Source organism: Pinus tabuliformis, chromosome J, assembly GCF_031772625.1.
Source record: "Pinus tabuliformis cultivar Carrire ecotype Pingquan chromosome J, CPIR1, whole genome shotgun sequence".
Taxonomy (NCBI): Eukaryota; Viridiplantae; Streptophyta; class Pinopsida; order Pinales; family Pinaceae; genus Pinus; species Pinus tabuliformis.
In genome coordinates this window covers 1,087,346,941-1,087,358,312 of record NC_142295.1, presented here as the reverse complement: position 1 = coordinate 1,087,358,312, position 11,372 = coordinate 1,087,346,941, and positions in this window count along the sequence as shown.

Sequence of the window (11,372 nt, the reverse complement as noted above, 5' to 3'; positions counted from 1 at the left end):
TGTTCTGTTCATCCTTTCTGACACACCATTTTCTTGTGGTGTTCTTGGAACTGTCTTCTCTCTGCGAATTCCATGCTCTGAACCGTACCTATCAAACTCTTTGCTGCAATATTCACCTCCATTGTCTGATCTAAGACACTTCAATTTCTTTCCTGTCTCAATCTCAACCAAAGCTTTCCATTTCTTGAAAGTATCAAATACATCAGATTTATGCTTAATACAATAAATCCAAGTTTTTCTAGTTGCATCATCAATAAAAGTAACATAATAACGAGAGCCACCGAGAGATGATACCTGAGCAGGTCCCCATACGTCTGTATGCACAAGCTCTAATTTTTCGTTCTTCTTTTCTTTCCCAACTCTGAGAAATCTGACTCTCTTCTGTTTTCCATAAATGCAGTTCTCACAGAAGTCCAAATCAGCATTCTTCAAACCCGGCAACAAATTCCTTGAGTGAAGAATCTTCATCCCCTTTTCACTCATGTGTCCGAGCCTATGATGCCATAATGCTGCATCTGCTCCTTTGGAAGTTAAAGCATTAACAGAGTTAGAAATACCATTGCATAAATACAATGTACCAACCTTTTCGCCTTTTGCTATTACCAGGGCTCCTTTAGTGACCTTCCAAGCTTTATCTGTGAAAGTTGTCACACAACCTTCACCGCCTAACTGCCCTGTTGAAATCAAATTTTTCTTTAGATCTGGAACATGCCTTACCTCCTTTAATAGCCATTGGTTTCCATTCTGCTGTTTTACAAGAACCTTACCCATTCCAACGATTTTACAGGGTTTATCATCACCCAGACGAACTTGTCCAAAATCTCCTTGAACATAGTCATGAAAGTATTTCTTATCAGGTGTGGCATGGAATGAAGCCCCTGAATCTACCACCCAGGAATCTGTAATATTTTCGAAAGAAAGAATCAAAGCATCTTGTAACACCTCACTTGTCACATTTGCTTCATGATTGTTTTCTTGCTGTGCATCTCCTTCTTTTCCCTTACGAGATCTACAGTCTTTCTTTAGGTGTCCTTTCTTTCCATATTTCCAGCACACTATCCCCGATCTGGACTTGGATCTGCCTTTCCTTGATTTACTGCAATATCCTGAGCTCTTTCCTCTTTCCATTTTTCTTCCTCTAGACTCTGCACTCAAATCATTTCCCGATGTCTCATCGGAGCTTTTCCGTCGCATTTCCTCGCTAAGGATAGCACCGAAAACATCATCAAAATTTAAAGTACTAGATCCAGAAACGGAGTTACTAATGGCCATTACCAAACCATTCCAACTTTCTGGTAATGAGCACAAGAATAACAGAGCTCTAACTTCATCATCAAAGTTTACCCCTACAGAACTTAACTGACTTGTAACTGTATTAAAATCATTTAAATTGTTTGCAACAGACCCACCTTCCGACATATTCATATTAAATAATCGTTTCATAAGAAATACCTTGTTTGAGGCCGAGGGTTTTTCATATAGTTTCGACAACGTCTGCATCAAACCCTCTGTCGTGGTTTCCTTCGAAATGTTGAAGGCGACTGACGTAGCAAGGCACAACCGTATTGTTCCGAGTGCCTTTCTATCGAGAAGGTTCCATTCTTCGTCTTTCATACCCGTCGACATCTTTGTTTTTCCGCCCAATGGTAGGTATAGATCTTTCTGATACAGATAATCTTCCATCTGCATCTTCCACAGCGAGAAGTTTTGGCCGTTAAATTTCTCGACCCTAAACTTACCATCTTCCGCCATTGCTCCCACTCAAACCAGGAACCCTTCTTTCCTGCGAGTTTATCAGCCAAATAGACCTTCGGCTCTGATACCAGTTGTTAGAAAATTATATATTACGGAGCAATGGAACACATAAAATATTGCAGAAATATAAACATAGAAAATGCACAAAACAAGAGAGACACAGATATACGTGGTTCACCCAGTTTGGGCTACGTCCACCCCGAACAGCCAGTCCTTCCTTTCTATTATCCAGCAAAATGAAGAGACACAACCTACAACAAATCCGCTGTAATATCCTCTGTTTTCTCTCACAGTCTCACCTCTCTGTTTCTCGCTCACAGAATACACATCTATCACACAGCCTCAAATACAATACCCTCATACAAAGAGAGGGGTTGCCTTCTAGGGCAAAAAACCCTAAACTAAACATAAGTTCTACCGTCAGATCATCCGCCTAATGAACGGCCCAGATTGACTAGAAATTACTATACTTTTACAAGGCAATTTTACAGTTGTTTTTAGCTTTGGGGGCGCTGCCCCCGAAACCCCCCGCCAGGGGGGGGGCTCCCAAAGGTCGCAGCTGCCCTCCCCTGGACCCCCTTGCAGCGAATATTTTATGGGCGGCGTTGCTGCCCCCATTTCGAACTGGGGTCCTATGTGGCGATACCTGAATATAGAAGATAATCAGGCTCCACACCCAACACTTCTTTTAAATCAAATTTCTATTATTTTGGAAACAGAGTATAAGTTTGGAGAGTCATAAGTTTATCAGTTTACAGACAAGCTTTCATTGGGCTGATAAGGAGAGTTGGTATTTCGTTTAGTTTTCCTTTCATGATGATTGAATGCTAGAAGATTGTATTTTGTTAAGTGAGGGTTTGATAGCAGATTTGAAGTTATTGTGTCTTTTAATTTTAGGTACAGGATTTAGATTTGTACTTAGTCAAACAAGCAAGAGGATTGAATAGGTTTTTAGTTGGAGATTCTTCTGAGTTGTGTCCAAAAGTGAAGTTTATCACAAAGTCCTAAAGGTTTGAAGTTACCCTTGGAAAGTTTAGTTTCAATTTTACTTGCCTTCCGAACATGCTTGAAGTAGATTAGAACTTGCAACTTTTCATTCAAGAGTAGCATAGGTAACAAAATTAGGGTTTCTTAGGGATTTCATGAGATTTGAGTTATTTGATAAAGTGTTTTAATTACAAGTTTTTGCTTAGCATATATCTCGTGATTCAGATTGAGATTTCATTTAAGTACAGATTCATTAAGAGTTTCAAGTTAAAATTTGATTATTGATTTTGCTTGCTAGGGTTTGATGAATTGTGTTCTAGATTCAGCTAACTCATTTCATAAAGTAAAACATTAGAACTCTGAACAAGAAATGAATTTAGAAAGCGTAGTACAATTCGTGTTTATGAGCCCTAATTGACATATAGATGCAGGAGAATTAATACACCCATTAAATCTCTCAATGAGTGATTGATAACAATGTTGGCAGTATAATGGTTGCAGGTTATGTGGTAGTGCAGTGGTTGCATATTTTATGGAAGTATGGTGATTATAGGTTGTGTGACAATGTGACGGTTGCAAGTTTTGCAGTGATAGATCTTGGAGGTTGTGATTGCAATTTGTGACAATCCTTTTAATAACAAATTCAATGATATATAATGGCATTGGATCCAGTTTGAAAATGAGATAAAATAAAGCTCCACAAGGAATTTGAAGAAGGAGGTTGGTGCCTCCACTCAAGTTGAAACCATAATTAATTTGGATTCTAGAGTAGGTTAGAGCCCATTTAAGTCCTGAGGTTGTGATCTAATGGCTATGTGTGGAGGTTTGGTCCCCACAAGGCCCGCGGTCCAATCCCGGGCATGAATATATATGCCTGTGAGTTTTTCTAGGCGCAATTTCTTTAGTTGAAAGAAAAGGTTAGAGCCCACTCATTCTCGAGGTTGGAGTGTTGGGCATGGAATCCCCCCAAGGCATGTTTTGGGGCTCAAAGCCTAAGTTTTGACCGAATCTTGTTGTAAAGCTCCACGAATTGCGGGCGCGGGGCACGAAAGTATGATAGAGTCACAGGGTTGTTTGCCCTAGTTTTGTAATGTAATGTCGGCTGGATAGACCTACCCATGGTCTGTAGACCATGGGATTGTATAAATAGAGCAAGGCTCTAAGTGTAAAAGGGGAGAAGAGAGAAGAAGGAAAAAGTCTAAGTGATTGAGTCACAAGTTGAAGTGTGTCTTTGGGTCGTAGAGTAGGAGAAGGCTTTGCAGCTGAGTGCGTAGAGGCCTAATAGTCCGCAACTGAGTGCGCGGACCCCTGCAGTTGAGTGTGTATGGCAAGTCGAGTCTGTAACCAAAGAAGGAATTAATAAAGAGAAGTTTTGTCATAATTATGTGTATCTATTCATGGGTTAATGCATGTTTGATATAATTTGCAAATATACTGTTTATTAATTGCGTGCACCTGTATGAATGGTTTATGTTCTTAAGTATAACTTAAAGCACGCAAGTAGGCTAAGATAATCAACTAATATTGGAATACCAGTAAGGTCTTGGGTAATAATTCGCGCAGTGTTTAGCCCTTGGGTAGTGCTGCGCGAAGGCAGTATATCAGGCTGCGAAGTACGGGAAAGTGCGCGAAGCAACTTGCGCGCAGGGTCAAACCGCGGACCACTTGAACTCATCAGACATCTCCAGGGTGTGGAAACCTGGTTCTAGCACCCTCCCATACTACTTCGGGTGAGACCTCAGTCCATGCTCTACGGACTATTGTCGAAAGGGCCAGTAGTACCGAGATTTGTTTGGCTAAATTAACTTTGAACCTGGGTCAAGCCCCAATAAGCCAACAAATGGTTCCATTGCACGGACCGATATCTGCATAGAGATGTTTGATGTTGTATCACTGGAATCCAAAAAAGAAATGAATTGAAGAGTGGTTGGACAAAAAGATTCACAGGTTTGCGCTACAGGAAAATAGGAATCCGCAATTATCAAAGGAAGAGTGGTTAGATTGCTACTTATATACGGAAATCCACGAAATTTTCTTTGCATCCTTCCCCTCTGAGTTATATGAGTGGATTGCGAAGCTAGCAGACGGTCAAGGAAGGTGTAGGCTCGACAAACCTATTGTGTGGACTCTAGAGTTGGTGCACAGACTGGAAGCATCGGAAGATAAGATCGTGCGCATTGTGGATCACTGGCTCGATCAAATTATAGGAGGATTTATCATAGAGTTCGCAATAGATACTTCAGTCAGCTATAGCGAGGCAGAACGACGCTTCCTCAAAGGACTGCGAGGCAAGTACGTTAAATATTTGAACACTTGGATTAAAATGCTACTATGTGAAAAGCGGGTTATGCGAATAAATTGATGTTTGGGGCTACGTGAAGTGGGAGGATCTACAAAAGCGAAGAACTAGAAACTAGCCCTTTGATTTCACCTCCACGATAAAGTGAGGAAGAGCTCGTGAAGGTTTCATCAAGAAGTGTGATCAGTTTGATAAAGCAGCGAATTCCGCACATACCACTCCCACCTACACCACCACCACTTCCACCATCTTCACTCCCGTCTTCGCCCACACCACCTCCGCCACCACCACAGTTCAATATGGAAAGTGCGATAAAGTTGTCGGTGTTCAAAGGACTAGGGAATGAAGATCTGGACCAGTTTTGGTTCATGGTAAGGGCTGTATGGGAAGCACAGGGAGTCATACATGACAATATAAAGAAAGCAACGCTGGTCAGCGCTTTGCGGGATCGCGCATTGACTTGGTAAATTAAGCATTCCAATGACAATCTGAACGCAGGGATCATGGATATCTAAGCTGCACTGAACAAGGAATTTAGCAAGCCAAAATCAGAGACACGGTTGATCATTGGATTTAAGGAAATCATGATGCTTCCAGGCAAGAACCCGTTGGAGTTGGATCAAAGATTGAAGTGTGCAATTCGTGAAGCCAATATAACCTTGATGGATGGGAAACACCGTGCATGGTTTGTAGCATCGCTAACGCTGCATCTAAGGAACACGTTGTCACAGCAGAAGCTAACCATTCAGGCCGAGGCCTTGGAGATCGCGATGAGACTACACAAGACCTTGATACAAGATCCTAGCCGGGGAGTTCAACAAATCCACGTGCAGTTGAAAAACTTGTGCCTTGAGATGTAGAGTTTGAAACAAGATAGGATGGCTCAGCCAGAAGCGCGCGAGGAGGTATGGTGCGTAAAGTGCAAAGGCCAGGGACATGACAAGGACCATTGTCTAGTCTTCGCGAACTGCCTGGCAGAAGGAGGACCAATGCCATTGAGACCGGAGGCACAAGCAGGACCAAGCGTGACGCCTGCGTTACGGTGCGCGATTTGTCAAATAGGAGGGAGGCATGCTACATATAACTTCCATCTATTGCAGAAGTATACGAAGAATTCCCAACAGTTGTTCTATAATTTCTGTAGGTCAATAGGCCATGATCGCACCTGTAGAAGTTATGAATTGATGATGGATCAAACTCCTACCTACAGAGTTTAGACAGAAACACAAGCCCTTGATCAAAATGCAGCTATGGCACACACTGGATTTTAGGGGCGCGGACAAGATCGAGGTGGAATGGGACCAGGAAGAGGTCGCTGACAACTGATATGCTACAATTGTGGAGGACCGAGGCATTAAGCCTGCGATTGTACAAATCTGACGAGACCATCATGCTTATATTGTACCTAGTTTGATCATGAGAGAGAGGATTGTACCACGCTAATAACGAGGTTTCTCGATAAAGGAACACTCCAACCTCCCACGACTCAGAACTTGCAAATGATGAGGACTGAGCCGCACAAGGAAGACTCAAATGTAAATATCGTGCTCTGGAGTGGTATCACGACAGGAGATGACAAAGGCAAGCAGCCCGAAGAGAGTGCCTGGGTTCGCAAGGCTCCAACAAAGGAACCAGAATTTGATTTGGAGCATGCTAGGGACAAATTCATGGAAGCTAAGAAGAGCTTCACGGATGCCTCCACTTCAGGAAGTAAAGATAAACTAGAACTGGAAATGGACCATCAATGCTTACTACATTTTTAGATACATGCATGCTGCATGAAAGCAAAGCCGTGAAGGGACTGCAAGAACTCATCCTAAATGTGCTGGAACCACGCCAGGAGAACCGCGCGTAGTTTGGAAGCTCGAGAAGCACACAACGCGAACAGGAAGAGAGATGAGATTGACTGCGCAAATCGGGGAATATGAAAGGGATCAAGTGATTTTGGATCTAGGATCAGACACAAACGTCCTACCAAAGCAGACATGGGAGCACATGGGCAGGCCTGCGTTGCAATGATCTCCTATTCAATTGTGAATGGTGAACTAGTAAAACATCCTACCTATGGGAAGATTGTAGGGAATAACGATAGATATCGAAGGTGCGAGCGCACTAGTAGATTTTGAAGTAATAGAGATTGTTGATGACAACAATCCCTATCCTGTGCTACTGGGAATAGATTGGGCCACTGACATGAATGGAGTGATAAATCTAAAGAAGCACAAGATGATTTTTGAAAAAAAGTCACTGCGCGTAGTGGTACCTTTAGACCTTGTAGAAGGATCGCGCTACACAGAGCCAGTGCGCGACTACGATAGCGACGACGATCTAGATTACATCTACAAGATAACCGCATGGGAGTAGGATTGGGTAAATCCAACCACGGATGGCAAGATCTCATGGGAGCGTGAAAGCTCTTGCACCTCATATTTGGACGAGGAATTAGAACTATGGCAGAACCGGTTACACGAGGTAACCACGCTCGACTGTAACATAATGAAAAGGTCGCTGCACTACATGGAAACTAAGGTAAGAGATCTGCCTATGTATGACGGGTTAAGAGAGGTGGATGATTTCTTGAACAAATTTGAAAGGAAGTACCGGAACAACAACGTTTAGACGCTCTGAAATGGGTACTATGCGCTACGCCCGCAAGATGGTGGGGTACGCACCAAAAAAGTTTTAAGGACTGGCGTGAATGCAGAAGGATGATGTGCATTTGATTCGGAAAGCCTCAGACGCGGATGAAAGCCAAGTATGACGGACAAAACAACCCGCGTGCCCACCTTTCTAGATGGGTACAGGCGTATGGTGCGCAACCTGCACGAAAGCACACCGTCCTCGCGATAGGAAACATGACCGATAAGCAGTAGCGGGCAATATAATGGCGCAAACGACCTCTCCAGTTGGGGCCAGGAAGTATGGTAAGACCAAACACGCAGAAGCATATTCACGTAGAAGCTTTTGACAAAGTACGTGAAGCATTGAACATGGTCCACCATGTGAAACGAACTGACTGGGACCTACGCGTACCAGTAGATCTCTGGGCCTATAGGACCATGTGCAAAACCATGACTGCGCAGGCACTTCCGAAGTTGAAGTATGAAGTGAATGATGTAATCCCCATGAAGCATGCAAAGGCTGGTCCGTGCATAGTAGCACCAGTAGATGCGATGGTTCGCAAAGCCCTGAAAAAAGGGATCACACAGCCACAAGAAGCAACACGCATGGGACTTGAGGAAGAAATCCAACAGGGAAACCTTAGACTCCATGAACTTGAAGAAGAAAGGGTACGGTTAAGGAAGAAAATTTCTTTGATGGACGCGGAAGTCAAGAAGCTGGAGGACGAAATAAAGGAAGATTTTCTCGGCAAAAAGACTAGAGTGGTAAGGCAGGGTGCGTACGATCACGATGACACAGTTAAGGCCTATTGCCGCGAATTGATCAGTCTGATGCCTTGGCTTGGACCACATATTTCTAAGCATAGTGACCACGGTAGCACATTGCAAATAACAAAGTGCACAATGCCGACCATAACAAGAAAATGTGGGGATTCTCTAAGCAATAGGATGACTGCTCCGTTGGAACTTTTCACGGGTGGTGTGACCACCTGACTAGCTGAGGGAAGGACAGTCTTAGCGCTCCAGGCAGTTGGAAGGGAGCGTAGGACTATAAACTATTCTGCCTGGAAGCTATGCGATATTGGAGATATGCACAGCAGCAAAGAGTCACAAGGTCCGCAATCGTGCTCGGGGGTTGCGCTGCCAGCCTAAAAGTGCGCGTCCAACCTTGGATCGACGAGGCCTTCACCATCATGGTAGACATTGAAGCTAAGCTCGCAAACATGCAGGGGATGCACACATTGATGCAGAGAAACACTCCCGACACAAAGGTCTAGGAATAGCGTATGTAGCAGATCCAGCAAGCAACAGCTCAGTGCACTGCTGACCTCCGTGCAGTTCGAGAACAATTGGAGGGACTCCACGCAAAGATCACTGCGACGATAGAGTGACTTGAGGGCGTGTCACGATGTTTGTGTTGGGGATCTATTGGGCATGGAATCCCCCCAAGGCATGTTTTGGGGCTCAAAGCCCAAGTTTTGATCGAATCTTGTTGTAAAGCTCCGCAAATTGCGGGCGTAGTGCGTGAAAGTATGATAGAGTCACAGGGTTTTCTGGCCTAGTTTTGTAATGTAACGTCGGCTGGATAGACTTACCCATGGTCCGCGGACCATGGGACTGTATAAATAAAGTGTGGCTCTAAGTGTAAAAGGGGAGAAGAAAGAAGAAGGAAAAAGTATGAGTGATTGAGTCACAAGTTGAAGTGTGCCTTTGGGTCATAGAGTAGGAGAAGGCTCTGCAACTGAGTGCGCAAAGGCATAATAGTCCGTAGCTGAGTGTGCAGGGCGAGTCGAGTTTGTAACCAAGGAAGGAATTAATAAAGAGAAGTTTTGTCATAATTTTGTGTATTTGTTCTTGGGTTAATGCATGCTTGATATAATTTGAAAATATATTGTTTATTTATTGCGCGCACCTATATGAATGGTTTATGTTATTAAGTATAACTTAAAGTATGTAAGTAGGCTATGATAATCAACTAACATTGGAATACTAGTAAGGTCGTGGGTAATAACGTAGAGCGCGACGTTCAACCCCTGGGTAGGGCTGCGCAAAGGTAGTATATCAAGCTGCGAAGTACGGGAAAGTGCGCGAAGCAACCTGCACGTAGGGTTAAACCAAGGACCACTTGAACTCATCAGACATCTCCAGGGTACAAAAACCTGGTTCTAGAACCCTCCCATACTACTTCGGGTGAGACCTCAGTCCGCGCTCCACGGACTGTTGCCAAAAGGGCCAGTAGTACCGGGATTTGTTTGGCTAAATTAACTCTGAACCTGGGTCAGGCTCCAATAAGCCAACATGGAGCCTCAATCAAGTTGGAGTCTAGAGCAAGTTCGAGCCTCAACCAAGTTGGATTCTAGAGCAGGATGGAGCCTAGAGCAGTTTTGAGCCTACTCATCATTGTGTTTGGAGCCTCAATCAAGTTGTAGCTTACAGTGAGCAGTTGCTTGCATCTTTCGATGTTGGTTCCTCAATCACATTATAGCCTATTGCAAGTGATAGTTTTCATTTCTTATCGGTATTTGTCTCCTATAGGTTGTAGTTTTAAAATCTATGTAAATGAATTGAAGATGAAGAATAAAAAGATTGGTGTTTTTCTCCCATATGAGTTTCCACCTAAAAAACTTGTGTCTCTTTGATGTTATGGCCTCTTGATTCATTGTTGATATCATGCATTTTTATGTTTGTTGATATATTGGAAGTGGTTAATATTAATTACTACATTGCTAATTCGTCAAAAGTTGTAAATTTGTAAAATAACTGAAAGATTGATTCAACACCCCCCCGCCCTCCTTAGTGTGTTCTTGGGTATAACAGTAAGGGCTAATGTGGCCCAAGATGGGTGCAATCCCTGGATGATTTTGACATCTCATATCCTCTTGGGTCGTAGTTACTCAAACCACAAGTTAGTTGTGCTAGTCATTTCAGGACCTACATTACCTAACATATAAAAGCATGATTTTTCTTTTAATTAATTTTTACAATTTTATAATTACATCGTAAGGCATTCTCGTTTGAAAACAAATCCCTTGCTGCCCTCCTATCCTAATCTCCGTTGTTCAATCTTTCGTTAGACAATTGGATTCTCCTGACCCATTGATTTGAATTGTGTACTGCTTGGCGAGTTGGAAACAAATCTGACCTTGGTTACTAGGGCATGGATCCAATGACCATCATCGACTAAGGTTAGTTATGGGCTTAAGCAATCCTTCCTCAACAGCACTCACCTGCCCCACTTTGATTCGCCGTACATCCAGCAGAGCTCAAATCTGGTGATTCGATCCCTCATTGAATTGTTATGGAATTCTTGCAGCCAACCCTGGGGCATTGATCCAACATGTAATTTCTCCTTAATTTTTTCTCTCTAGCATGCATGAAGAAACCTAGTTTCTGTAGCGCTTTCCCTAAACTATACTGCCGATTAATAGCAACATGCCACAATTCTCAAGTCCAAATAATTTTCAAATGGGGAAATGTTGATATCTTGTCTTGTTCTGGGTCCTCCCATTCTAATTAACATTTTCTTTCCACGGATTTTGCATTGGTGCTTGATTTTTCATGAGTCTATGCTAATAGCTTCTTGTTTGGCATCTTACCTCTAATGATGGCTTGGATCCATCATTACAAATATATGAACATGTATGTTCTATAGCACTGTTTGAAATATAGTTAGATCTTTGGATTTTTTTTATCCATCGGTTGAGCGTAAC